General features: G+C 45.5%; 1 non-coding gene across 1 annotated transcript; it reads right to left on the reverse strand.

Annotated features, from left to right (window-relative positions):
• Positions 1-1,401: 1,401 nt before the first annotated feature.
• Positions 1,402-1,520, reverse strand: LOC139432551 (5S ribosomal RNA). The gene has a single exon (XR_011642297.1). It is a non-coding gene; the product is annotated as a 5S ribosomal RNA (ribosomal RNA).
• Between the last annotated feature and the right edge of the window lie 3,866 nt (positions 1,521-5,386).

Below are 5,386 nucleotides of genomic sequence, written 5' to 3' on the forward strand. Positions count from 1 at the left end.
AGAAAACGTAACGTCGTCGTCTCGAGAGGGACAGTGGGCGACCGACCGACCGACCAACCTTAAACATAATAAACGACAAAATTTGTATGAGAGAAGAGAGCTCGTGTGCTATGTGTACTATTATACGTTCAAGTTTCATTTCAATAAAAATATTCGAAGTATAGATAATGTATTAAGTTTATTGTCGAAAATAAATAAATATTAAAAGCCAGGTACTACTGCTATCGATGCGTTCTAACGACGAAACACGCTCAAGACGACCACTTCTACTATTGAAAGTAGAGGAAGAGTCGTTGGGGGGTTTCGTGTGAACGGTCGTTCGTTCGTTCGTTCGTTCGTTCGTTCGTCCGTCCCAAACGACGACGTCGACAGAGAGAAAGCCTTGCGCCCGAGAACGAGGCGAAAGGCCAATTTGAGACGCAAGGGTCGCGTATAGCATCCTTCTTAGTATAAAACCATTTCCCACTGAATAGTACGATCTTTAAAGTTTAAACTCGCGCGCGGCGGCCGGAGGACGTCCACCGACCATCGGAGGACGTCCTCCTCGCAAAATCGCGCGTATTTTATTTAATATAATTTTATCGTTACTCGGAACGGTGCCGTTGTTTCGTGTACGTGTTAGGCTGCTCTTGCTCGGACATTACCGCCGGGCGATAACCGATTTTACATTCCCACTGAATAGTAGGAACTTGGAAAAAAAAATTTTTTTTTCCTTTTTTTTGTCGTTTACTTTTTTTCTTTTCTGCGTTCTTCGATGATGGTTGATTTCGTCTCACGTTTGATACCTGGGTCGACCGTTCCTTCGTGACCTTTCCGTTGATTATGACTGGTATCTTTAGTATTCGTATTCTTACGATAGTTTCTGAATTTCGCCACGACTCCGTTTAGCATTTTGTTCTCTTGTTACTGGATATACTAACTAACAACGAATAATACGGTAGGAGATTTTATGTGAATTATATTTCTTTTATAGCATGTATTTACTATTTTCTTGTAATATTGTCCTGTAATTGATCTTTGTTGCGAAATAAAGTGAATTATTATTATTATTACTGTTGGTGATATTTTGGGATTTTGGGAACAACATGTATTTATTAAAATAAATATATTTTGATTTGTAATAAAATTTAAAAACAAAAACGGTATGTTAAATAATATTTTACCGCTACATATTTTATTTGGCCCTCTCCGTCCATAACAGCCTAAAACTAACAATATAAAATAATAAAATACATAAACAATCTCACGGAAAACAAACGAATTTACAACAAAGGTGTCGAATCGAAAGGTAATAAGCGAAAACGGTATAAGTAAGTAAAGTTATCCTTAAATTTACGATTGAAACGGTAAAAACTGCTATTATATTTATGTTATAAATTATCGAAAGAAATAACACAAAAAAGGCAACGGCACGCGGTGTTCCCAAGCGGTCACCCATCCAAGTACTAACCGCGCCCGACATTGCTTAACTTCGGTGATCGGACGAGAACCGGTACGTTCAATGTGGTATGGCCGTTGCCTATAGTTAATGCTTTACTGCGGCTTACGTTTGTCCGCAAGTCGAAGCAACTCACTGCAACGCAATGCACATCGAAAACCCGGTCCGACCGATGCACCGCACGTTCGTACCTGAGCAGCAATGCGTGGAACTGTGCGGCACATTTTAGACCCGCGGTGCAACTCATTGTACGTCACGACAAGTCGAAGCAGCGCACTGCTACGTAATGCACATCGATAACCCGGGCCGACCGATTGCAACGCACGTACGTACCCGAGTAACAATGCGTGGAACTGTGTCACACTGCGCGGTACATTGTCGACCTGCGCTGCAACTCAATGCACATCACGGCAAATCGAAGCGATGAGACGCCGGACCCGTTTCCCGTTCCCATACGAACTCGTACCATCGAGAAGTTGAACTATTTTAGAAATTAAATTTTTTTTTTTCTATTTCCCACTGAATAGTACCGACTTTCAATGCAGTCCGTCCGACCGCGTATCCCACTGAATAGTACAGACTTTTAATGCAGTCCGTCCGACCGCGTATCCCACTGAATAGTACAGACTTTCAATGCAGTCCGTCCGACCGCGTATCCCACTGAATAGTACAGACTTTCAATGCAGTCCGTCCGACCGCGTATCCCACTGAATAGTACAGACTTTCAATGCAGTCCGTCCGACCGCGTATCCCACTGAATAGTACAGACTTTCAATGCAGTCCGTCCGACCGCGTATCCCACTGAATAGTACAGACTTTTAATGCAGTCCGTCCGACCGCGTATCCCACTGAATAGTACAGACTTTTAATGCAGTCCGTCCGACCGCGTATCCCACTGAATAGTACAGACTTTCAATGCAGTCCGTCCGACCGCGTATCCCACTGAATAGTACAGACTTTCAATGCAGTCCGTCCGACCGCGTATCCCACTGAATAGTACAGACTTTTAATGCAGTCCGTCCGACCGCGTATCCCACTGAATAGTACAGACTTTTAATGCAGTCCGTCCGACCGCGTATCCCACTGAATAGTACAGACTTTCAATGCAGTCCGTCCGACCGCGTATCCCACTGAATAGTACAGACTTTTAATGCAGTCCGTCCGACCGCGTATCCCACTGAATAGTACAGACTTTCAATGCAGTCCGTCCGACCGCGTATCCCACTGAATAGTACAGACTTTTAATGCAGTCCGTCCGACCGCGTATCCCACTGAATAGTACAGACTTTCAATGCAGTCCGTCCGACCGCGTATCCCACTGAATAGTACAGACTTTTAATGCAGTCCGTCCGACCGCGTATCCCACTGAATAGTACAGACTTTTAATGCAGTCCGGCTAACAGTTTGCGCTGCAACTCATTGCACATCACTGCAAATCGAGGCAACTCACTGCAACGCAATGCTCATCGAGGAATCGGAACGACCGACCGATGCATCGCACGTTCGTACCCGAGCAGCAATGCGTGGAACTGCGTGGAACTGTGTCACACTGTGCGGCACATTGTCGACCTGCGTTGCAACTCAATGCACATCACGGCAAATCGAAGCGACGAGACTCCGGAGCCGTTTTCCGTTCGCATACGAACTCGTACCATCCAGAAGTTAAACTATTTTAGAAATTTAATTTTTTCTATTTCCCACTGAATAGTACCGACTTTCAATGCAATCCGGCTAACCGGGTATCAGTTCGACGTTAAAGTATTTTAGAAATTTAATTTTTTCATTTCCCACTGAATAGTACCGACTTTTAATGCAATCCGGCCAACCGCGTATCCCACTGAATAGTACCGACTTTTAATGCAATCCGGCTAACCGGGTATCCCACTGAATAGTACCGACATTTAATGCAGTCCGGCTAATTGTTTTATCAAAAGTAGGAAAAAATTTATTTATATCGCCCGTCGTAAAAGTTACATCCGCCGTTAAGGATTTTACGGGGCCCGACCGCTCTAGCGTGCGAGCGGGCGATGCAGCGCGCGCTCACAGCGCCCGAACCGAACGACATAACGACAGACCATGGTTCCGTGGTAACTATAGGAGGTCGGTCCGTCAGGATCGGTCTCCGCCGGCGAGATGCGATATGTACGTTCTAACGACCCGACGCGTTGCAATATGTGCTGAAGTGAGTGCTGTTAGGGTTTCGCTGCGTATTTTAGAGGTTTATTTTACGTTTTTCAACGGAAGTATAGAAGTGCAATTGTGTGTGCTGAATCCTCTAACCGTCGCTAGCGTTTCCCAGATTTTTGTGCAGGCGTTGGTCAGTTTTCTCCCGTCGTCGTTTCGAGTGCTAAAGTGAGTGCTGATATATACGGAACGGCGGCGTTAGAGGTCTTCTTTTAGAATTTGCTAAATGTACGTTCTAGCCGACCCGACACGTTGTATTAAGTGCTAATGTGAGTGCTGCTCGGGTTTCGTTGCGTTATTTTAGAGGTTTATTTTACGTTTTTCAACGGAAATATAGAAGTACAAACCTGTGTGTGCTGGGCCTCTCTAATCTTCGCAAGCGTTTCCCTGATTTGCGTCTTAGTCTCCCGTCGTCGTTTCGAGTGCTAAAGTGAGTGCTGATATATACGGAACGGCGGTGTCGAGGTCTATAGAAGTGCTGTGGTGAGCGCTGGTCCGCAAAACAACGGGGGAGAAAACGGGCGGTCGTTATTTATCTCTGGTTTTCGGAAGATTTACCTTTGATATACTAGTGCATTATTTTTATATCGGGACTCTTTTCTTCGATGACGACAGCTCGCTGTTATTAGAAGATGTTACAAGACCGCCGATGCATACGCCGCGCTAGAAAGTGACAGCTTGTCCGCGGGGCAGTCCGATCGCAATATGCGTCAGATGTCTCTTGTGCGGGTACGAATAAAAAGCGTTCAATCGCTGGTCGACTTTGTCGAAAAAAATCATGCAACGACTCCGAATATTTATCCGAGCGAAAGATTTATACGTCTCAAATTTTCCAAGACGCTTTCAATCTAGCGACGAATGTGTCCGAGAATGTGAAAGCTGTTTGCGGACGAAAGTAAAGTCCGATGAAATTGAATTTATTTGTTAAGAGGAGAAGCCGAGGCGGGTAAAAGGAGGAGAGGTTTTATCGTAGCGCCGGGTAACTAAATTTCGATTTAGGATCCTTGTGTCGCGGCGCTCAAATCCTCCGTCGAAGCTCTTTATCTTTCAAATACAATAAAATATAACACGTTTGGTCGGCCCGCGTTCGTCGCGGTCGGCTGTGTTTAGCGTCCGATAAACGGGCGACGAGCGAAAACTCTCTACATACACACGTGAACACGCCACCCCCGTCGTCCTGTACTGCGTGCGTAGGTTGGAGTTGTGTGTATGTTTTGCGTGGACGGTTAGTCGCAGTTTTTCAACGCTTGTTCGTCTGTTCGCGGAGATTCACGTTTTACGGGACGAAGCAACGACAAAATTATCGTCGTCGGTGGTTTTTGTGTTGTTTCGGCAGCAGGAAGCCAGCGGTCGCGGGTGGACAGTCTAGAGTTTTATTGTGCGTGTAGTACGTCGTTAGTAGTTCTTTAAGTTGAGCAGCGGCAAGCGTAGCCCTTCCTTCTTCCGACACTTTTAGTTGTGGTAGATTTGTGTTAAGAGGCGCGCGCTCCGGACTACCACTGCTACGCCCACCTCTACGACGCACCGTAGCGATCGCAACCGTCGTCGTTGTTCTTCTACCGTATTGTCGTGTTCTACGTTCGAACGGCTAACAGTTCCCTGGTTGATCCTGCCAGTAGTCATATGCTTGTCTCAAAGATTAAGCCATGCATGTCTCAGTACAAGCCAAATTAAGGTGAAACCGCGAAAGGCTCATTAAATCAGTTATGGTTCCTTAGATCGTACACACATTTACTTGGATAACTGTGGTAATTCTAGAGCTAA

The sequence above is a fragment of the Onthophagus taurus genome, unplaced genomic scaffold (assembly GCF_036711975.1).
Source record: "Onthophagus taurus isolate NC unplaced genomic scaffold, IU_Otau_3.0 ScKx7SY_26, whole genome shotgun sequence".
NCBI lineage: Eukaryota > Metazoa > Arthropoda > Insecta > Coleoptera > Scarabaeidae > Onthophagus > Onthophagus taurus.